Below are 25,702 nucleotides of genomic sequence, written 5' to 3'. Positions count from 1 at the left end.
TCAGGGATATTAGAGATTCATGTTATAATTATAGAAGCGAGGGAACTGTACGCGGTAAACAGGAAAAACAGACTGCTTTAAACCTTACTAATCACACTCTTCTTAAAACACCACACGTTCCTCTTTCATCAAATATAACATCCCAAATGAAGTTTTCTGCTTTAGACCTGGGTTTCTGTGAAGTTTCTTTAACACAGATTAATTTTGCCAGACATTATTACCATGTACAATAATGTAGAAGCCGAGCTTCTTGTGAAAGATTATTCAAGTAAATCTTCGACAAATACGGGGAATATTTGTGAACTAAATGACTCTACGCCCGCCAGTTCCACTAAACGTGACGATTCTATATCAAAGTCTGCAACCCGCCACACATTGTCATTGATGTAAACCTATCGATATCCGGTACGCATGCGTGTTTTATCTGTTAGTTTTGCAAGCTGTTGTATTGATCTTAGTGTGAAGAGAGGCTATGAAGTAGATTGTATGTCATACTGATGTCTTATAACATGCAAAACAACAAAGCCATCTTATCGGATATAGCAGAAATGTTTTTCTAGCACACCAAGGTAAGAATCACCTTTAATTAAAACCACAGATATAAACAAAGCAAGACTTTTGTCATAACCATTGTATTAAACCAAGTAGCATTTAAACGGAGTAAAGAAGTTGTAGAATGAATTGATGCCATCCAAGTCTTTTTCTTAAATCGAAGATTTATCCAATAATCACTTTAGAGTGTCAACTACTTTGTCGCTGATCCTTTTAGACAAGTAGTCTTATAGAAAGTCAGGATTTAAAACTACTTGGTGCCTGGTATTTAGAGTTTCCATTCAAAGATACTTTATTGGTTTTCTGTCTTCGACGACCTTCTAAATTTTTTATTAGATGTTGTTGAGAAGTTGATAATTGACATTCTAATGATGTATAAAAACGTCGGTATTCCTTTCACAAATAGTCATATAATTGAATTTTAAAAATTCATGATTGAATAAAAAACCCATGAAATTTGCTTCATATCTTCACTTATTGAACCTCTGTTATTCGTGATTCTTGAGGAAAACGGTGCCACGAAGTATAAACAGGGCAAACTATATACACATATAACACAGCCAGAAATAAAGTTAGATACATATTCACTCAGATAAAGTTGCTACGGAACAGCAATACTTGTTATTGTATCCATATATAGAATGTAAATATATCCATGGCTCATTAAGTAATGCAATATTTTTAAAAAAAAACTATGGAAGAAAATTAAGAACAAGGGGCTATTAGTATTAGCCTAAACTTAAACTATGTTTATATTTTATACGAAGTATATATTGATAAAAATTGTTTACTAATTATTTAAAGAACCAGCCATTATTTTATCTAAATTTGATATTTAATATGATGGAACTACTCCTAATTAAGAAGTTTAAAGCCACGTTTCACAAGTACGCATTTAGTATTTAGCCACATTAAGACGCAATTTTATCTATGTAAACACAGGCGGAGACTTGTCAGGTTCTCTAAGACGCCCACCGGCAGTAAAGTCGTCATTCTTAATTCTAAAGTCAATGTTAACACATCCTGATGAGCAAGTGTTAAAAGTTCCAAATAATTCTTTTAAAAAAATCCACAACGAACTTTGTATCACGTTTTCAATAAACTCAATATCCGGTTGAAAACATGCAGCTTGTTTAAACATAATCATGGAGATAACCCAGTTTCATGGAGATAACTCCATTTCATGGTGATAACTCCAAAGGTAGGAAAATTGGGAACAATATCACGATTATTGTATTTGTAGTGTGGTTGTCCTGTACTTACGGATACTAATAGAGAGCATTGTAGTGTATGCGCTCAAAAATAAAGTGTAAACTAAGATCGAGAAACGAGTTCTCAGACTTAAGTTACTTAAAATTGTTCGCCTTATTTTAGCTAAAATATAGCCCTTTATAAAACCTCTGTTGTTTTAATGGATCAAATACGTCAATAAGAAACTATGTGCAAGATTTGTGTTTCTGGATCAAAGATATTTCTCATAAACAGTGATTGGAAGTTGAGTAAATTCTTAACTTAAGTCTGAGAATGCTTTGTGAACTCGGGGCCAGAACTGGCGTTTTTGAATTCCGATAAGGCCCCCTATATCCCAACAAACAACCTCCCAAGATTTTAAAATTTTCCATGGAGTTTACACCATGTCATCAAGGTTTAAATGTCAAAACCTTAACTGAAATATTACTTCGAAGTTTATAAACGAAATATTCTGAATTTCAATAGTGTCCCATCAAGTTTTAAAAATTTTACGTCCGTATCGCGTTCACAAGATTGGAAAGTGACATGGTTTTAAACTATGGAATTCATCATCAAAACGGTGGATGAGTGACTTAAACTTCGTGTTTTTTTAGCCTTTACTTATTGCTTACGACCAAGAACAATCTATGCATATTTATAATAAGATCACAAGATCAGTTCAACACGGCGACCACTGTCGAATGTAGGTGACAAAATTATCAAACAGGTGAGGATTTCACATAATCTCATCTGTTTGACTTAACTTTATAGTTTTTCTTCAAAATCCATGTATTAAGAAAGCATTTAATTAGCAACTTGGTGCTAGCACTAATAACAACTTTTTTTGTTCGAATCAGATTTCTTAGAATAAGTTAAATGGCGATATAAAGCCTTTACTATTTTAACAGAGAATTATTATCAGTCGAGGAAATCTACGCAAAATAATTAATGATTTAAAAAAAAACTGTTTGTTTTGAAAGCATCGAGTACAATTATGCTTCTTTTCTAAAATAAGAAAGAACAAAAGTTGCATAGTTAAAAGCTGAATTGATGAGGAATATTACTTATAAAGGGTATTGAAGATGAGCGGGGCTGATATCCATGGTATAAACTTTATAACAACAGATTCAAACAGATTAAATTAAATGAGATTTTGAATCATTTTAATACCAAAGGGATCTCGTTGATTAGATAGAATGATTATCTTGTTGAAACTTATAAAAAGTTTAATTTCAGAGGTTTAAAAAAGTCTTCGAAAAAGTCACCATTTACATGCGTATGGGCAACGACATGTCATGGAGTGCCACCTTTTTGATCATTTTCGTCTTTTGTGTTGATTTTGAAATGAACTGAGGGTATGTAGTATTTTTGAACTTTGTTAGATTCTTTTTATGGAAATGTGCTAATGAATTAGTTTATTCAAGAAAGCGACGAGTGAAATAGATAACTACGTCTGACATGATTAATATTTATTTATAACCTGTTGTATTGAAAATAGGGGTGCATATATGGCAAGAAATGTTATAAGGTTTAACGTCCTACCTTTCTGCACCAATCTTTCTAATGAAGACGGACATGTGTCATACAGTCTGCTACCAGGGGAATTTTTACCCCGACAGCGGCCTACTCGTATTTCGAATTCCATCTTTCATGGGTTCTTTTACGTGCACACCAGCGTGTACACGGGTTCTCGGTTTATCGTACCAAGCGAATGACTCTGCTTTTCTTTGGTAGGTCCTACGTCATGTACCCCAGAAAAGTTGAAACCACACCTACAAATCCCGATGATCTTTCTCGGCCAAAACCGGGATCGAGTGCGCAACTTGGCCCCCTTTATCTGTATTTTTAATACAATTAGATAATATTAATAATGAAAAGGAATATACCGGTAACGTGATAATGGAAATATTACTAACAATTAATATTGAAACCTCTTCTAATTTGCCTGGAAATATTACTAACAATTATTATTGAAACCTCTTCTAATTTGCCTGGAAATATTACTAACAATTATTATTTAAACCTCTTCTAATTTGCCTGGAAATATTACTAACAATTATTATTGAAACCTCCTCTAATTTGTTTGGAAATATTACTAACAATTATTAATGAAACCTCTACTAGTTTGTAAATAAAAATTTTATTTTTATGATTACGTTTGAAAATTCTCTCAGGAAAGCGGCGTTTTCACCTACCCTTCTTCTATTTCCATATGTTAAGGGATCTTGTACGTATATACCAATGTGCACGTGAGTAAACGGCGGTTTTTTGTTCCTTGCGAACGACAATGGATCTTCGCGTCCAAGGCCAGGATTTGAACTAGGGAAATTCTAGTCGAGAGTCCATTGCCTTGACAGCTTGACTACCAGAGACCCAATATCGTTCTTGAGTTTGACATCCATGGTAATTTGTGTTGGGTATTATTTACATCATGTGTTGTCATTGATTAAATTATCAGCGATATATTTATTTATAGATCAGTGAACATCCTATATTTGCGTTAGAATCATTTTACCTGGCACGCGTCTCACCTATATATAATTAAGATAAAATAATTATTATTTATCAATAACCCAAGCGGAAGTTCACTCCTGTGGTATTTTTAAAGATCATCTATTTTACACATAAAGCAGTCGCTGGGTTTGATCTTACAATATTACAAATGCCTGTAACATTCTGATATAGAAAACTGAACTTGAAGTACAACATATATCATGAAATGAGGTTTAACGTCTTACTGCTTTGCATGGGCTATTTGTGATGAGCATACTCAACGGAGGGTGCTATGGTGGACATTTGACCCGGTCACTGACGTTTAAGCGTTTTCGACTACTCTTCATCAAATTTCAACTGTTATTTTACGTGCACACCAACGTTAGACGGATCCCGCTCTGTATTTTGCCCCATGCGAACGACTAGACGTTTTGTCCTTACCAGTACCTGCACTCAAAACCGCTGACAAGGGAAACCTATTGTCATGTAATTATAAATAATTGCACGCATTTGCAAATTCAAACCCACGTCGTTGGTAAAAGTTGATATTACTGTCCAATCCTTTACTGCCTCAGTTCTTTAGCTTATGTGTACGCCAAAGCAGTAGTCGTTCAAGAAACGACGTATGCGTGCCAGTTCTGACAAAAGTAGAAATTTCACGTAATCAATGATATTGTTGTGTGCCTGTGTACTTGCATAGCATGACCGGCGATTTTATCACAGCGCTTCACATTCCTTAAGTCCAACGGGTAGAGAATACCATATCTATTCCAATTGGCAAGTAAGTGTCGTTACATAATTTTCCGTTTTTGTTTGTATCTTATGTGTTTTTAAACATCCAAATCGAACATATTTTGGTACGTAATGGACATCAACCTGTTTATGACATTTTGCTACGTAATGGACACCCTCTTGTTACATGGTATTTTGGTACGTCATAGACAACCACTTGCTATGGTATTTTGGTACGTAATGGACAACCACTTTCTTGCGGTATTTTGCGACATAGTCGACTGCTACTTGCTTATAAAGGAAGTTTGGCATTGCATAAACCTAATTATATTAATATTGTCTTCTTACTAAACACACGTATATTACTTCATTATGCATTCAGGTATGAAATTACTGATTAGTAAATATACCGGAAGTAGTATTATCCCTACCCCATTTTTTTGTGTTATTTTGTTATCTCTTACATGTATGTCTTTCCAAAAGGAGACGTTCGCCATCGAAAACACGAATTATTGGTCAATTTAAATCAACATTGATGATGTAAACTTACCTGGAAAAGATGAGCTTCTAATATCCGATATTTAAGATAAAACAATTTTTTTAACATTGGTACACGAATCGTGTACCATAATGCGCTTCAGCCCCAGTTGTATTGAGAGACTCGAGGGACGAGGCTAGACACATTGCACCAAATCAAATGGAGATTTGTAGACTAGAATAACTAGACGCTAGAAATTTGCACTCGATTGAGATTGCTGACTTATTTCGCCGAACATAACTGATTTGAAATTGGAGTAAAAACGGAAACCATTAAATGTAAATCAGTTTATATACATTCATATTACAGTATTATATGCGTTGCGACCCACTTTTGTGAATTTCTAGGTCCCAAATGTTAGCGATTTAGCTTCTTTAACACAATTTTGAGATTTATTTCACACTAGTGACCTATTTCTAATCAACTTGTCTAGTCAAGTTGGAAATAATATAATATATATCTATATTATTGGTACCTGATAAATCGGTTAAGATAAGTCTATCATAAGTAGGCTCATTATATTTTGGTATCCTTGGTGCCAGTTTAAGATCAATAGAATAAAAGATGACTACTTTAGTTCTATTACGTGAAATAAGGGTTGATATAGTGATCTGATTCCAGTATCTTGACCCCCATTCTATCTTTACTTGGACTAGCCAATTACCTAATGTGATTTCTCTGTAACCTTCTAAAATATAGTCATTGCTTTAGACCTAGTTCATGTAGCTGAACGAGTACGAGAACAAAGTGATGTATGGGACCTATTATGTTATTAAGAATGAGTGAAATAGGTTTAGGTTATCTGATAAATCGTATAATAATGTTTCTATTCGGGACATCTAGTAATATAAGAATGGTTTCATTTAACCAAAAATCCAACATTTTAGCGAATTTATATTATTAAAGAAAAATGGCATAAATTCACCTTAAAGCCCACATTCGGAAACATTTATTTATGCGACGTGCGTTTCCCCAAGTGTGATTGAAATAGGCTTAGTATTTGGATGTTATAGCTCTAACCGTTATATTTGTATTACGCGAACGTGTTTATAACAATTTACGTTTAATATAATACAAACTACAGAGTAACTGGAAAGTCGACAACACCGCTAGAAGCCAATAATAGACTATGGCTGTGTTTGTTTCCAGATCCCTGGGAAAGAATGTGTTTTCACTCACAAGACAACTGTTATTTATAATATCGGTGACAGTAACATTCTATTCAGATTGTTGAAGGCTGCGAAAAGTATTTCACTATTCGAATACTAATGAGAGAGGGGGGGGGGGGGGTAAGCGTCCACTCAGCACACACTAGGTCATTACGGGACTAATATATGGTTCAATTCTATTTGAATAAATATCTACTTGTAGGGGGTCTTTAACGGTGAGAGAGCTCTGAAAAAAAACCACGAGGTTGGGCTGGCGACCCTACTCCTTCTCACGTACTGGCTGGGAATCGAAACCACACTAATTGACCCAATGACAGACCTTATGATCTAAAGTGTATGCCTTAGACAATTCGGCCACTCAACACCCTTATAAAAAACATCTTGATTAAAATGTGTCAATGAAAATATATTGGCGGTTAGGTAGTAGATCACCAAACTTTCGCCAATATTAATCCACAAAGTATTTTGGATAGTGCGAGAAATTCAGTTACTATTTTTACCTCAATCAGATTAATAGTACAAATCATGTGGAGTGACGAAATGGAAAAAAAAGCATACTGTCGTAGTGTCTCGCCTCTAATGAAATGGGGTTAAACGTCCTGCTGTTCTGTTCCGACTGGGCTAATGAAGATGGGCACGCCTCTAATGGTTTAGTGATTTTGATTTTTTTTATCTGTCTAAAGTTTAATGTCCAATGACAATGTGATCTGGCAGCGTGTTGTCTTATGTGAAACCCTTACGGAACACTTCATAAAATTAACAATTAGACTAATTCACTCGGTGGTTTTAAATATGTATTTTTGTGTAGACCAGTTTTTCAAAGCAGAAAAGACTCATCGAAGCGACAATTTGTAGTTTTAGATATAAAAGAACGGATGTTCTTTCAGGTGTCGTGTTGAATCCTATGCCCAGTCGCAACATACATGATTTGAATAATAATTGGATGTTCTCTAGACACTGCCCTGATCACACTATTGAAGATGTGTTATGTAAGAATAAAGAGTTGGACGTTTGTGCTGTAATAATTTAAAAATAGATAATGAAAAAAAATTAAATTGAAAAATTTCAGTCAAATTACTTTATTCTGTGCAAAGTTATGCCTGTTTGAAGTTTTGACGAAATGGAGCGTAGATTGGTTATTATCGTAGCAACGATACTTGCCAATAGATACTGGGCGTGTCATGTTAAAAACTGTTCAAATACTGATAAATATTTGAAGTAAAAAGAAAAAGATCTAGCTGTTACACACCGAATCTTAAAGTAATAGTACTGCATTTAACAGTGCATTCGTGGATACAGGAGTCAATCGGTGTGCAAATCAAAATTAAAAATGTAAATAAAGTTTGCAAGTTACATCCCCAAATATTTAGCCTTGATCGTTAAAAATGCTGAATGATTCACAAACGGTAAATCATTTTGACCTATTGTTAATATACCATTAGTGACAACCACACCACGGCAAGATTTCGTGACATGGTTTTCTAGACACCGTAGGCACCACTGTAGCTGTCATCTCCATAACAGATGAGCCGGGGCCCAGAAGAACTCAACTTGTATCATCTTACATCTCCCGGCTAAGGCTTTTATAACGCTAAGATCAGTTGTATGTGGTCAATGTTGCTTACGAATAGTAATTAAAATGTTTCATTGAAGTACTAGTATTTAGAAAAACATATGATTAATACAATTAAAATACTTACATATTTACTGTGACTGACTTTTGTAGTGTTATACCAGGCCCACAGCTGTCTTATTAATACTTTTAACTGTATCCAATTTCCAATAATTTTTCTATTTTGTATTGTAGTTAACTATAATTTTAAAAACATTTTCCATGCATATAAACAGGATATTGCATAGTAAATAAAGCGATAAATGTATCTAAAATAATGAAATATACTTTTAACAAAAGCTAGCTAACCAATAACTGTCCAATAAACAATTGTATATTTGGCAGTGTGATTTATGAAAAACAAATTCTTTTATGCTCCGATAGAAAATTCAACGAATAGCCAGTCACTCAGGCAAGTGTACAGTTAGCGCTGATACTTATTATATGCTACAATTAATTAAAATAATGTTAGCTGGTGGCTGGAAACGAAATTTATTGTTCTCAAAGATATAGGATTGATAATTGTATAAGTGTTGTTCATTTCTAAATGAAAACCAGTACTGTACGAAGAGTTGGCATGACAAAAAGGGTAATATAAATTCTATTATGCTAATGGTGTAAATGGTTTCATTTCATTTCATTTATGGTACATAACATAATGCTAATTGTATAAATTTAACTTTTTTCTGATATATTATATTATACTGTCTGGTACGTAATATAATGCAAATAATAGAACATGTAAGGGTTGGTTACTATAAGCTAGAAGTAGTAATTGTTTCGTCGTTCTGGTACATAATATTATGTTATTGGTAAAAATCGTTTCATCGTTCTGGTACATGATATATTATTATTGGTAGCAATGGTTTCATTGTTCTGATACATCATATTATGTTATTGGTTGAAATGGTACATGATATTTCCTTTGTATGAAAGGGTAACGGACTATTTAACAACTCTCCTAATATTATGTTAATGGTAAATAATATTATGTTATTGGAAGAAATGGTTTCATCTTTCTGGTAAATATTTTTATGTTATTAGTACATAATTTCATGCGAATGTTAGAAAGTATATCATCTTTCTGGAACATAATATAATGCTGATGTTAAAAATTGTTTATTCTTTCTGGGATTTTTAATATAACGCATAATGCTTATGTTAGAAAATGTAGGCCTTTTGTTACACACTATTATGTTAATTGCAGGAAAGTTTTCCTCTTTCCTATTACATAATATTAATGATGTATAACATAGCCCAGCAAATGAGTTTCAACTGTTAAGAGTACTTTTTTCTCCGCGCCAACGTGTACACGGTACCTGGCTTTTTCGTCTATCCGAACAACTATGCGCTCTATTTGCCAGGTCCCTCGTCCTGCACCACTAACAAGGGGCAATCACGCCCTAAAAATCCGATGAACTCTTCTGTAGTAATATGGTCTTTGCAACCATATTGTATCTTTAACTAATTATAAGACTCACACTTTGTATAGAGTCATATCTCACGCACTCAAATAAAATTGACTGATGTGTTTGTATATAAAAACAGTGATAATTTGGTAAAAACAATGGGCTCGTCCTTTCCATTGTCAAAATATCCATCAAATACTATCTTGTATAATAGGACAGGTGTTTGGTTGACCAAATAAGGTAATGTTCCCCTCCCGGTCTTTGGGGTATGGGGGTGTTTATTCCATATTTGGGAAGGAATTTTAACGTCAAGAAATTAAGGGGTTAAAAAAGAGGGTGAAATTCAGTAGAGCTCACTCGGTTTGTCAGAGCAGCCGTCAAAAGCTATAATACTCCCTATTAAGAACGGGGAACATTGATGCCAAGCGGTTTTAATAATAAAGTTGTATAAACGACCTAACCTGTAGTTATATTTACGATCACGAAGAAAACACAACAAAGAAGTCCGATATTACTACAACTTTCCCATATTCTACAACGTTAAATACAGAGCTTTCAGATTAGCTCTTTGTAAATTGTTTTGTTTATTCACACGTACAATGGATAGGCGTCATGTGCATACTAACCAGAACTTGCCAATCACTCGCTATGTCACCGATATCTGATTGTGTATTTTAATGGTACCTCTAGCCATTGTCGATTCATCATCTTTTACGAATCCTACATAATGGCCACTGTGTTAAAATTCGAAGACGTCGCTTGAAGTATCTTGTAAGATAATAAAATGTTTTGGTCCATAAAAATATTACTCCCAGGAGTTCGAATATATAATTCCAATCGCTGATTGTGTATTAACAATCTAGTCTCTCGAGGAAAGTACACCTTAAAAGATATTAATATGATAGAACATGTACGATCTTATAGTTTCCCCTTTAAAATATTATAGAATCCGCCAGATATAGTTTCAATGATGCGTTAATAATGTTTTTCGTGTATTGAATGCTAATTCCTAAAACATTACATTATAAAACATCTTTACTGTCTTAAAACCATCTACAAAAATCTTCACAAAAAAACAGGAGCTCGCCAATTTCAATAATTGCTTGCTCAAATGACATTTAAAGTTTTTATTCATATTATAAATCTATTTACAGTCGCTATAAGCTTCTGGCGTTGAGCATACTCTATCGGTCACAGGTTTTAAGATTAAAATTTTGGGAAGCGTAAAGATGAGAGATTGGTTGCCAGGCAAGTCGTCCCCTGAGAGGTAACATTTTTCACTTTTTGAGAAAATCAGGTTTAAAGGTTTGAAAATGATACTGTAAATTTTTTTAAATTTGTTTTTCCTAATATTTCGTACAATATGACGTTATGATTTGGGATAGTTAGAAATGCAATATAAAGTTTTCAATTATCAGGTGTGGTAATTCTGGAAGTCACTTACGACCTTTTTGTACGCTCTACCTACCTATACTTACTGCTGTTTACGAACTTATGTGATTTAGCGGTGGGGTGGAAGTTCGATTAGTCTTACGGGTACGTACGCTTCTGTAATTGAGTCAAATGGCATTGTTAAGAATATGGTAGCCCGCACAACCTCGTTGGGTTTTCTCCGACCTTCTATCATTGATACAGACCCCTACGCGCAAGCAAATTATTAAAATAAAATTATGCATAAGCTAGTCCCGAAATGGCCTAGTTTGTGTCGAGTGGATGTTATACCTTTCTCTAACCCCAGCCCCATCTTCTCTGTATCCCTCATTCTGTGTCTCTCGCGCGCAATATGCCTGAGGGACAAAGCCTAGTCGTATCGTGCAGACGTCTCTCTACCTTACTCTCTTCACCTCTCTCTATCTCGCCCTCTTTTTATATCTCTCTAGCCCCCCCCCCTCCAGCACCCCCTCTCTCTCTCTCCTAGGTGTCTATCTCACGCGCTCTAGCTTTCTTTCTAGCGCACGCCCACTAACATTTTGACTGCGAATAACCCGATTCAGAATAGTTGTTCCAGATTGAATTCGGAAAAAATATACGGACTCAGATTCAGTTCGGATTTTAGCGAATTGAGTGTGGCGCCTAAATACGGAATAAGACTTTATTCTGAATTCAATTCAGCTTAAATCTCCAGTGTTTTTATTAAACCGGAGCAAAATAAACACTTCTCAAAATTATCAGAGTATATTTAGTGTTTCGACTAAAATTTAGAAATTGAAATGTCTGTCAATTAGCTTCTTGTCTATGTGGAGCTAATTGTAGACAGCTTAACTTTCGTATTATGTAAGACGTGACACGCTGTATAGGCCTAATTGTGTTACAGTGTTTAAAAGATTGTATGAATGTTTTAGTTAAAATAACACTGATCTGGCCATAGATATTGTAGTAAGGACACCATATTTATTCGGTAAATGTACTGGAAATGTAAACAACAAGATTGCGTGTCGGCTAGCCGTTTCGTTCTGGTACCACCGACAAGTAATAAACGGTGATCGAAAAGAGACCAGAAGGACTAAAATCTATTAACAAACAAAAGAAATGTTAAATATTTTCTGTAGTTTCTGTAACGACTATTGATATAAAATAATTCCCTTCTGATTCACAATAGTGATCATTCGCAATTTGAAATTAAAGTCCCACCATGCCGGAATACATGCCATTATTAAAACCTAATATTGGTTTCCACTGATTTCACGCTGCTATCTTACTGTAAATAAATTAATAACAATGTTGTTACCATTTTCGTACGAGCAAACACATTCTCTATGAAGGCTTTATAGACCTGGGGTTGTTTCACGAAATTTTGACTAAGATAAAATCCACATTTTAGTAATTTGATTGGATTATATTAGACTGATTCTAGTGCTTAGCCCAGTGATTCTCAACCAGTGTGCCGTGGCAAGATCTTCCTAAGTGTGCCGCGAAATGTTGGCTTAGCCAATCAATATTGAAGTATCTACTAAAATTTGAATTTTATCTTTAGTTATGATTTTGAGAAACAGGGCCCAGGAGCCCAGATGGTCAACCTAGCTGAAAAGTGTACCAATTTTCTTCTATATGGTATCAATGCAGTGGTCATTCATGATTCCTGTGGTTGTACTGAACAACTCCAAAGCTGTTTTAGGTGGTACAGATTTCAACTAATCTAGCCTAGCTGCGGTCTGGAAATTAGAAAACTCTTGTCTGGGATACTCTACCACTACAAATGTCTGACAATTACATAGCTCTGTCAGGGATAACCTACCACTTTTAGGTGGTACAGATTTCAGCTAATCTAGCCTAGCTATGGACTGGAAATGAGATAACTCTTGTCAGGGAGACTCCACCACTACAAATGTTTGGCAATTACGTAGCTCTGTCAGGGGTTCCCCACCACTAGAAATGTCTGTCAGGGTGTTTTTGTAATACCTGAAGATGAACACTGCTGTACGATTTTCTTTTTTCATGTGGTACACTTTTGAGCAAATCTAGTCTAGTTGTGGGGCATGGCATTTTGGTCGTGGAATACCACACCCACCAGACTTGCATTCTGATGATACCAGATATACATGCATTAACACAATATAGGAGAAAATTGGTACACTTTTCAGCTAGGTTAACTCCCGGGCTCCCGCTCTATTATAAGATCGGAATGATATTAAAATAGTGCATATTATATCAGATAGATCCAACTTAATGTGCTTTTAAATTCTAAGTTTGAAATAAATACCATTATGTTCCATTTATGTTGTCTCATAATACCACAGTCTTAGATAAGATCTTGAATTATGTATATTATGCTTTGAAATTAAAAAATACATTAAATGTGATCATAATTGAATCCATTGTAAATATTAAAAACACTTACATGAGTGTGAACAGTTTCACTGACGATTGTGTCAATGTAGTATTCTAGGAAAATTTATCTGATACTTTAAAAGTTTACTTAAACTGACTTTCGACCAACACCCGGCACAAAATACACTATTTATTATTGTTATTATAAAGGTACACTAATAGAAAACCTTGCGCGTAAGGTTGTTTTAGCAGTGGAAGGACTCGGAGTGTAGGCAGGCGACCCCACTCCTTTCACGTACTAGCTTGGGATTGAACCAAAATGGCATCTATATCGTATTAAACATATTTGAATCCATTAGATCCTGGTGAAGAAAACCTTGTGTGAATACAAAAACACAACCAAAATGTTTATACATGAGAAAAGATGTTAGAATCCATCTGTAGTCTATTACCTTTGTAATGGATAATAGTCGAACTGAGTTTGCACTATACGGTGTGTTTGGGCTGAAACCCCCATGGGCGACATTAATCGTTTGATTTACATATAATTACTTATACAAAATTTGTACGAAGGTGTGCCCTGTAAAATCTGGCATACTTGAAACACAGACTATATCCCTATAAGTGTCGTGGACGAGACAGGTATGCTTACTCCTATTACAACTTCTTGGTTGAGCTCATATCGCTTACAAGTATTGCTTTACTTTTATATTTGAGATTGTTCCTTTAGGAAATACTTAATGACCGTGTTATTGAATGATGTATAGTAAAGTTCTATAATGATATATTAATAAGTCAATATATATCGACATAATTATTATCATCAGTGGTTCGACTCCTACTCAACAGGATATTATTTGACGAAATTAGCATGGCGTATGTAAATTACAAGTAATGGCCGATATTAGATTAGATCTGACAAAAAGAATCAATGTATAGGTAATGTATTACTGCTGTTCTTGTGAAAAATATCTGTATGGATATTGTTATTATATAAATAATGATTCCCATCTATGGAAATTTAGAATCCACACATTCGGTTTATTCAATATGAACTGTCAATTTACATCCTGGGTTTATGTCTACACATAACATGGTAAAACTGTAGCTTATACAAAAGGACAATACAAATTGCCCGATGGGAAGTTTTATTAGGCCTTCTAGAAAGAGTAAGCTTACTCTGTTCCCATACAGGGCACTTGTCACTTCTTATAGCAATGTGGATTTTAGAAGCCGAGGGCTACTGTGAAGGCGATAACCTTTGGGTCAAAGGCTACCATAAGAGTTGACTCAATCACCTCGCTTATCAATAAATATAGTCTGCGAGTAAAGCAAATGGCTATCACACCACTTTGGAAGTATATTCGCTAAACGCTAATGACTGAACTTTCTCAATTAACTAACATTATTTAATCAGTCTGAGTTTTGGAAACTTTGTAATTCCATTGTAGAAAATGGACGATGCTGTTGCAATCGATTGTTGCTCCTTAGCGGAAATACATTTGCGTTTGATGTTTGTTATTTGCAATGTTTTTGTATAGTGTGTGTCTTGTCCGCAGATTTGTCTGATGGGTTTTGCTTATGTGTGGTCCGGTCCTCCTGCTCTTACTATTATGCCACTGTATTTATTACAGGTTAAATAACATTTTATTTTTAATGGAGATAAATAATGCATCTTTAAATTCCAAGAAATATTCAGAATAAAAAGTATGGACAGATTAACAAGGTCACAGCAATAATCGTTACTGCCAGTCAAGGTAGGCAGATTTAAAAACTTTATTCTTAAGAGATTTCTTAGAAATAGAAATAGTGATAGAGTCTTTAATCCATTTTGGAAGTCTATTCCATAAAGTTTGGGCACCATTCTGAATCTTCCCTCCTCGAATTTTACTGTAATTATAGGAAATAAGTAATTATCACGCGTTAGGCCCAGATTAACCTAAGCATTGTGTTGACGAGACGTGGAACTACATTTCATTCCGTTTTCTTGGTTTGATTAATTGACGTGTGGTCTAGACAATTACGGTTTTAAAATCTCTTAATAACGTAGACATTATGTGGCATACGTTCCTATAAAATTGTATTTATTAAAGTTTGGCAAAGATTTGACCCTTTAGATAACTTCCTTTCCTTGCCCTTTTTGCGAAACGTGTTCACTAAGAGGTTCGTCCGTAATCTTGTCTGGATAATCTAGAATCATCCTGTTACCAATTTACAACAGCAGTAACAGGTATAGCTTTAAAGGAGCCAAATCTCTAACTGAATATTTTCCATACTCATCATCTTTGTAAACACGAATTATATTTCAATATTGGCCCAATTAATATTGATGTTATTATTTTAACGTGATATTCAATATTTAAGACGCCGTTTTCTCTAAGTTCTCGAATGCCATTAAAATTTGTAGTGGGGGTCCCTGAAAGAAGAGCCAAAACGTCAATATTGTTTCCCGATGTTCACTATACTAACCAAGAGAAAACGATTACCATTCAATTTGGACGGCATATGTTTATCGCCGAACGTGGTTCATTGGAAATTGCAATAAAAATTCAAACAATTAAATTTAAGTCAGTTTACATACATTCATTTTAGATTAATATGTGCCTTTTGACTCATTTTTATCCATTTTTTTTCCAACGAATAGAAGTTTATCTCCTTTAATTTCTACACGTTTAATTTTAAAATGAACAAATGACGTAATATTTTATTCCACCTCACATTTTAATAAAACCCCTGAAGCATGAGCCAAATTGAGAAACATTTTTCTTATAACCTTTAATATGTTATTCCGTATCAACAACGTCATGTTAATAATGCATAATACGTCATGCGTTCCTTTTTTTATCTAAATGACTTTTGGCATAAAAATAGTTCTAATCGAAACCCCGGGTCAATTTTTAAAACATAAATACACACATTCATCTGTTCCTGTAAAGCCTCAGTCTTCTATTAAATCTATTAAAAATTAATGGAAGTATTTTTAGACTTGTAAAAAGAGAAATCTTTTTATACTGTTTATATAACTGATGATAAGATCTTTTATATATCGATGCGGGGGTCACTATGGCTAAGTGGGTGTTCGATCCCTGCATTGGTCGAGAAAGTTCATTCAGATTTTCCGGCGTGGTTCCCCCTTGTCAGTGATGCAGGACGGATTGTCTGACAAGAAAAGCTGTCTAGTCGTTCGGATGGGATGAAAAACCGAGGTCACGTGTACACATTGGTGTGTACGTAAAAGATCCATTGACAGTTGGAATTCGATATAAGAGTAGGCCTTAGTACCGCTGTCCGGGCAAAATTTCCCTCATAGCACACTGCATGGCGTATGCCCGTCTTCATTAGGCCAGTTCGGAGCAGAACAGTAGGACGTTAAACCCCATTTCATTTCATTTCATTTTTATATATCGACGCTTATTTCGTCATTCCCCAGTCATGGCGTATCTGATTCAAAATTAGATTATATAGAATCTCCTGCTTATAAATTAAAAGGAAAGTTATAAACTTCAATGTACATTGCAGGAGGACAGCACAACACCTGACAATTAGAATCTTGGAAGTTAAACAAACAGCCTAGATATACCCCCCCCCTCCAACTCCCTACCCCCCCCCCCCCCCCAAAAAAAAAAACAAAAAAAAAAAAAAAAAAAAACCCCAAAAAAACAAAAGAAAAAACAAAAAAAAACCCACACACACAAAACAAACCCAACGAAAAACACCAAAGAAAAACACACCCCAAAATTGAAAGCTCTTCCAACGAAGAGATCGGGAATATAGCTACACAAAGATACAACAGAAAATATTTGTATGTTCAGGAGAGTAAGCATTTCGGGGTTTTCAACCTGTTTACTGTCTTCCAAAATTAGTTTCAATAAAAGTTTATATTATTTGAACTTATATTTATGAACCAGTTACTATTCGCATGAATACACCTTGTAATCTTTTTCTGTTTCTGCTTGTTCATAAAAAATAATAACCTAACTTGGCACGCTTGTTCTTTGAACAATTGGGCATCGATTGACGGGCTTTGGTATTTAATATAAGGTCTAAGATGGCGGCGGTGACGATATGCTCGGTTTCTGGTTCATATGTTACGCTCGTCCTTGTTGTTTTGAGAAATTGGGTTTGGTAGTATAGAAATGCTTTTGTTGAAAGCGCCACTATTTTAGAAGTTAGTATGTTAAAACAAATGACTAGACTTGTTTCTAGTTTAATGGCTTGATATATTTTATGTATTATAAAGAGTAGTTAAACATTAATGGTTTGATACATCTATTGGGTTATAGAGTTATTAAACACAAATGGTTTGATATACATGTATCTATTAAACTCTAATGGTTTGATATATCTATTAAACTCTAATGGTTTGATATATCTATTAAACTCTAATGGTTTGATATATCTATTGTGTTATAGAGAGTAGAAAAACATTAATGGTTTGATATATACATCTATTGTGTTATAGAGAGTAGTTAAACTCTAATAAAGAATAGTTTGTTATATTGAACCATAAAACAAAAAACTCGCAAAAACAGGTAAACACATTATCTTTATTACATTCCACTTCTACTTTTTATCAATAAATATGAATTATTATCATCCCTATTTAACAGACTGTTAAATGTTTCATGCACTAATGCATCAAAATAATAAAAAATAGCTCTTTTATAGTATTCAAATGTTAAAAGCATATACCATCTGTAGTACATCCTATCAGTACAGTTTCTTGTCCATAGTACTATCGTACTTTTTAAATATTATATTCACAGTATTCATGAACGAAATGATTGTTTCTTTTTTATGTTTTGATCAATATCTTTCTGTGTTTTATTATGTTTAACATACGATAATTAAATTATATACTTAGAGTGTGCTATAAGGGAAATTTTGCCTGGCCTGCTCTTATTTCGAGGCTTTTTTTTATTTACACACCATTGTTTTCACGGGTCCCGGGTTTTCGTCCCACCCGAACGACTATACGTCGTCCCTTGCCAGGCCCTCCGTCCTACACAACTGAAACGGGGGAACCAAGGCGGGAAATCCCGATGAACTTTCTAGGCAAACACCCAGATCGAGCATTGAGCCTGGAATGGTAAGTAATATAATAGTAAAGCAGCATGTCACCCTCCCCGTCCCCTAAGACCTTCCCACACAAAATCATTGCATTGTCGTTATATCAACCAAGTCTGTATGAATAATAAACACCATATAACCAGATGATGTTGTGTGAAACTCAAACATGTAACAAACGATCGATGATTGTCATCAGAATTTAGCCTCGGGTCTTAATTTCTTGTTATCGAATCGCTTAGACTGCTTGCTACCACGTTTATTAAACAAAACCTGTAAATTTAGCTCGTCGAGAGTTTTATTGAAAATATAAGTAATAAGTCAAATGATGAGGTAATGTATTTATAATGCTTGTAACGTAACATTTAAAGGGGTATTATCACTTTCACGAAGGAAATATAAATTCATAATAAGGTTTTCAGAATAACTATATACTCACATAATAGCATTTAAAATTGGAAGAACTTATTTCAACTTAAAATAATTATATTATTTTCTTCTGATCTTGAATAACATTGCAAATTATGGACAAAACGCATGTTAACTATACGTCAGGTTTAATGTCCTAATTTATTGCACTAACGGTTGGGTGCCGTCCTTAATGCGCTGCTACGGCGATGGAAAATGGTCTCAGAGCGCGTCAAGATCGCCATAAACGTGTAAAAGCGTGGTGGAAACGCCAGTTATAGTGCTGTGGTCTCCATGGTCGCCAATGATCGGTGAGTCACGGCGTTTGTTTTGAGCATGTTCAAAACAAACACCCAGGTTCTGCGATCTAACCTGGAAATCTCTAAGAACGCGACTTTTTTTAAGCCCCCGCCAGACCGTTCGACGACCAGAAAATGCATAGCCATGCCGTGCGCTTTGAGGGGAATTTTGCTTACTCTTCACCGAATGTGTCAAGGTTTATTTATGGGCATGCCAACGCCCCACCCAAACGAATAGACACTAGCCCTTTTTTTTGCACTACGCTACAGACTTTCCGAGGAACTTTCTCTGGTAACTAGACTTGTTGGACGACCCCCCTCGATACTGCGCAACCGTGGCTACCTGTCACATGTAAAAACGTCTGGTTCGTTTGCATAATCAGAATACTAAAATCAACATATATATTTCCACAGATCGGAGTGTAAAGCTGTTCTCGAGATCGAGATTAATAAAGTTTACTCCAGGATTAACACTGATTATTTTGTCTTTATAAACCATAGACCTGTTAGTAACGACGGTACTGTAATGTATTTATGGTATTTTGTGTCAAGAGTACCCAAACAAAACACTCCGAGATCTAATCCATGACTTACATAGATAACAATATGCCTGATGATCTACAGCGAGTGCGTTAGAACACCCGGCAACATAACCCCTTCAAGTCCACATAAAATTTAAAATCATTTAAGTTAAACAGAGATTAAGAATTTAATCGTTGATTCTGTTTGTGAATCTTACTAATTAATAAATATGAACCAAATTATTTCTGTCGGTTGCTACTTAACTGCTTTTTGAAAGTTAAAATTTTACCCACGACTGAAATTTTATTAGCACGGCGACCATTTTACCTTAGGCCGTCTGCTATTACAACTTGGTTAAAGTCCGGTCGTGCATTGGTAATATGTGTAATCGGTCATATTGAAAAACTCGACCTTGTGTTCTGATAGAAAATTGTAATGAAGTTTCTAGTTTACGGGAAACTTTTATTGGTTTCTGCCTTACGTTGCTGAATTTACATTACAGAGCGTTAATGCTGTTTACGTTCTGATCACGATGACTGATTTTCCCTTATTTCTCTTGCTACTAACTGCAGAATAAACAGCATTACCGTCTACAGACACATTACCATAAGACGAGTTACATGTACTTCCCAATTCTAGCTTTAATGGCAATTTTCTTCTTACGCTTAAAATCACTTGATTGGAGTATGTGGGTAATAACAAATTAGAGATGCTGAAATTGGAGTCATGAAATAAGCTACAATGAACGATTTTAATGTGCATGTAATGATATGTCTAATCAGTAATGATTTTAGGGCTTATTACAGATATGAATTGAATTACATCCAAATTGCAAAACATATAAGTACTATATTGCGCAAGAATACTCGAAGGCTGGATGATACAAGATGGCGTTTGCCAGGACAATTACCATGGCAATTGCTGTAAATATAATCAGCAGTGAATAATATATTTGATCAACCTGGCCCCGCCTCTCTTCTCTTCAAGCTTTTTTTCTACCAAAGAACGATGGACATCCTGACTTTTTCCACAATGATGATGTAGTACGTCACATTGCATCTGCTTGATGGCTTTAATATAGCCATAAATTCGATCTTTGACTGTTAATTTCCACATTAAGGGCACGCTTACTGTTTTATGTAACCGGAGATTGCAGTGGAAATAGTGTTAACGAGGGTTATTAATACTACACCCATAAAATAGGTCTATACTAACTTCACAATGGTCGGATATGTGAAAGCTATGAGCCGCGTCATTAAATCATGCCATCAGAGCATCTAATAACTTTTGTGGTTAATTATTAGTTGTGGGCTGGATGTAGCAAGAAATCAATGACATCATTGGGAAGTTATCTTCTAGTTATCTCTTACCAAGTTATATTCGCTTTGTTTCACTCTAATTTCTTAAATAAATAACATGTAAAACCATTCTACAATCAATAACAGGATAATGAATTCTATTCGCGTACAAAAGACACAAAAAATTCATTTCACTACTTGAAATTCTTGAAGCGGCACAATGATTTAATTTAAGAATTGTAGCTGAACACATTGTCAGGTTTATGTGGCTTTTATTGAGAATGGCAACCCAGAAACACACATTTATATGCACTTAAGGGAAGGAATGATTATAGTATGCCATGGGTATGATCTCATGCATCACCCCGTCCTTTCTTTTAATTCGAGAGCAGAAGTAACACTTTCTTCAAAACTAATAAAAGGGATCAGGTGAATCGTTATTAGCTGTGGTGTACTGGTAGTCTTGAACTGTTGTCAGGGTCCCTACTCATTCATAACTTTTTTCGCACTAAGTGAAACTGTCTATCTTCTGTATTACAGAGAAGCAGAATCCATTTCCTTACAAAATGTCATCCATAACTGTAACGAGAGGTTCGTAGTTACCGGGGAAAAGGGGCATACATATACATGTATTAATGAAATGTTGTTATTTTAATATTTGATCGGGCTTTTCCAAAATGTATATAAAGGTTACTTCGACAATTGGGACTATAATTTATTACTATAACACACCAAGAACATACTTTGTATTGTCCTAAATTCAGTAGCAGGCGGGTAACAGTTCAATACCTGGGAAACTGTTTTAAAATATCCGCCATTTGTCGTTTAAAAATAGCGTGCAAACACCACAGCACACGAGTTCCAATCTGATTAAAATACAGATCTATATTCCGTTTCGTTTTTTTTTATACTTTCGATGGTCTACACTACATGAAAATCTTACAAGTTATAGCGATAGGTCACGTCAGGGGTCAAAAGACCTACTTATGACCCTTTTGACGTCAGACATTTGATTAACCAATCAGCATTGATGTTACTAGTGGATTACCCACAGTTCCGTGAAAAACACGCCTAAAGCTCGCCGTAACAGACCGTTTCATTGGCTTATCCCTGACACCATTCAGAACACGAGTTAAATAACAACTCTTCCAGATCCAAGTGTAGTAAAGACAAGATTATGGATAAAAAAAAGAAAGTTTGGAGACCGAATGGATATCTTAATTAATCTCAAAGGAACGTATCTTTAAAGGTCGAACCGCAGACCTTATTAGCACAGGAAGTCAGAAATCTAAGACTTCTGGGTAAGATTATATTTCCTCGAATGTACGTATGGTTAACGGTTAAATTCATTTGTTTAAATCCATGGCAATAGCACACTTGTTCATATGTCCATTTTGAAAAAGGGAAATTCACCCTATTAAAAAATAAATTGATAACTGTAGGAGAACGTCTCGATATCCAAGTTTTGGCGGGACATTAAAAATCTCGCAGACAATTTTAGATAAGGACAGCTTGGAATAATGTTGATTGAAAAGAGGTGTCAGATTATATTAAATGGAAAGTTTATTTTTACCGTCCTGAAATAAAGTACAGACTTGGTTATAGATCGGCACATATGACTCTCGTCATCAAGGGTTTAATCTGAAGAAAATTTGATGCCATCTCATCTTTCTGTAAAGGGTTTTGATTGGCGTTTAGTCTGGTTAGAGTGTGATGGAGCGCCACCACTTTATACTATATAACCGTAATCAGCACTCGATAGCAGACACACAGAATGATTTCTAGAAATCCCAGCAGGATAAAAAAATAATAATGGCGTTTGTTTATTTTTAATCACCTTTACTGGACCGTATTTGCTAACAAAATTATTTCTCCATAGCCGTATTTTGGTTCTTGGGTTACTGTCTATTTTGGGAAGGGTTATAATGTGTTATACAAATTTCCTATTAGGGATCTACCCGATGTTAGTTTTAATCCTAATTACAAGCAAGACAGATTGAATGAAAGCTAGCTTCAGTTGGTTTCACGTCATTATGACGTTGTCTATAAAAAAATGTAATAGAGTAGTGTAGGTATTTCGTGACGTACTGCCCATAGGATCCCTAGGCCGTGGAGCAAGACGGAAGGCCTGGCATAGAGAAGTGTCTAGTGGTTAAGATGGTACGAAACTGCGTGCACGTAAAAGAATCCTCGATAGTTGAACTTCGATAAAAAGTCGGCAGAAACGCCAAATTTCCATTAAAAAAGCATTAAGTAAGATTAAGATAAAGAGCTGATCGTTCTTGCTCTAATAGTTCAAAAATAGATAATGAAAAATGAATATGTTGAAAATTCCATTAACATTACTTTATTATGGGCGAAGATATTAGCCTAAAGGGGTTTGGCAAGATGTGTGTACTGATTACAACCACCCTACTGGTTGTTTGAGGCTTAGCCTCGCTTCACCATTTTTAAATCAAATCATTAAATAGCCGAACCCATGGCATCGAGAGTTGATTATGATCTTGTCATACTAATAAATGTCTAATTAATAGTTTATATAACATTTAACTCCCAAAAGAAAGACCTGCAATGGGCAGATTTAGCTCTTGCATAATTACCCCGGTTAGTGCATAAGAGTCGGACACTGAATGGACTTCCATTTTATTTCCTTGCAAATTGTACGGAAATGAACTTCCTGTTCAGGATAATTGATGTTTTATACTGGTTGATGTAGCCATGTATAAATTTACAGGTGGTCATTCAAAAGTTAACAAAATTATTTAAGACTTCCTCTCCTGGCAGATGTTAAATTACCGATGTCTCCATTCCTCTTGATTAAATTTTCTAGAAGTCTGACGTGATTGTTTAAAATAGTTCTTGCCAGGAAGGCTCATCCTTGTACAAATCTATAAAAGGTAAAGAAAGATATTTTTTATGGAAAAATTTCATTTTGTTGGCTGAAAGAACTTATCAAGAATCCGCCATATCTTTGTAATCAGGATGATTGTTCATCCTCACTTCTACTGTTCTTGAGGTCAACAGCGTTCGATATTCCGTTTGTTCAGAGTACGTGTTGGATTTATAAAACCGACAGTCAGTTGAATGCTATATTGATTACAGATTTAGACCGCCAAGTTCATTTAAAAGGTATATTGTCATCTGGCCTATGCTTTGTCCTCTTCTGAACTTTGAACCGTTTAGTAAACGATGAACACTTCGATCACGCAAGAATTACCTAAGTTTACATTTGTGTTTGAATCCACCATCGCTGACACGATATTAGGTAAGAAAGACCAAAAGAAGAAGCAAACTTCTCTTAACTCCATTTCTGATCATTTGTGGTCAATAGAGGGGAAGCTATCCGCGGTAATTGGACCCTTGGCTATTCGTTTTCTAAAAAAAAAAATCTTTTCAGAAAATAATTTCTGTATTGATCGGTTCTTAAAGATGTGATCAGATAGACGTGATGGATTCTTACTTCATTAATCTAGAGGCGAAACAAATTGGTTATATTGACATGGGTTTTACTTATTTTACCCTGTATATATGACATGACGTCATATTGATTATCGCCCCCTTTTGACCACTTTTTCTGGTGACGTTTAATACAATTGGTAATATTGACATGGGTTTAACTTATTCTAACCTGTACGACATGACGTAATATTGATGATCGCCCCTTATAACCTCTTGACTACTCTTTTGCTGACGTTCAATACAATTATTGGTATTATGATTTTTACTTATTCTAACCGGTACGGCATGACATATGACGTCATATTGATTACCCCCCGCCCCCTGCGCCATTTTATCCCATTCAATTACGATTGTGGATATATTCACTCTGGTAGATATCTCTGGTTTATATATTGAATTCTGGAAAGCATCATGACGATATAATATTAATCTTAGGGTATGTATGTAATAATGGTAAATAGAGCCAATATTAGTAGTGATACAGAACACATTGCTATTGTTGGAGGGGCAATTATGTATTGACTGGATCAAAATACGTCACTGCTTTCTGTACTCTTCTTGGATGTCAACTGATAAACATAAAAACTGTGTAATACTTTAAAGTTTATAGAACACCATACGTTTGTATTTTTAAACCAGTATTTAAGTATTTCTTACCACTTATGTTTTAATGTTGTATAAAACATTAATCTTCCGTATGTTTTTTTTAAAGAAAATCTAAAATATTCTGGATCAAGTATGATTTAGTGGGTATTTCAATTTGGAATTGTGTGGAGATATATTTTGGTGTTATTCATTTTTGGTTTCCTTCTGTAGGGTTTCAACAAAGCTAGTTTTTACATATGCATATAAAAATATTTATTTTATTTCAAATGGATGAAATCGGATCAAGAACAGGCATAGCCTATCTGACCCCTGATTTGGTATTTTCCAAAGAGAATGATTTTAGAAATTTGAAAAGAATTATAGGAAAGTCACCTTGGGTCAGAGTTCCCCTACTTACCATTAGAATGGGTAACTATAAAATATGTTAAGTATATAGGCATCGCCGATCCTGTATGTGAATCAAAGTACCTTTATTCAAAATCACAAATTGATGTAAGTTCGCTGACCCTACCACTGAAAGGACACAAATGGACCGATGTC

General features: G+C 34.9%; 1 protein-coding gene across 3 annotated transcripts in view; it reads left to right on the top strand.

Annotated features, from left to right (window-relative positions):
• The first annotated feature begins 466 nt into the window (after positions 1 to 466).
• The window catches only part of LOC126810599 (acetylcholine receptor subunit alpha-type acr-16), a 123,291-nt gene continuing 98,055 nt past the window's right edge, over positions 467 to 25,702 (top strand). For 2 of the 3 annotated variants that reach the window (XM_050535759.1, XM_050535762.1), the window contains exons 1-2: positions 471 to 569; positions 15,138 to 15,260. The gene's annotated coding sequence lies outside the window, so the exon portion shown is untranslated. Of the gene's footprint in view, positions 570 to 15,137; positions 15,261 to 25,702 lie in introns of all 3 variants that reach the window. The other variant, XM_050535760.1, reaches the window with a different exon arrangement.

The sequence above is a fragment of the Patella vulgata genome, chromosome 2 (assembly GCF_932274485.2).
Source record: "Patella vulgata chromosome 2, xgPatVulg1.2, whole genome shotgun sequence".
Lineage (NCBI taxonomy): Eukaryota > Metazoa > Mollusca > Gastropoda > Patellidae > Patella > Patella vulgata.
Note: the sequence above shows the minus strand (reverse complement) of the source record. Positions and strands in the feature narration are given on the sequence as shown.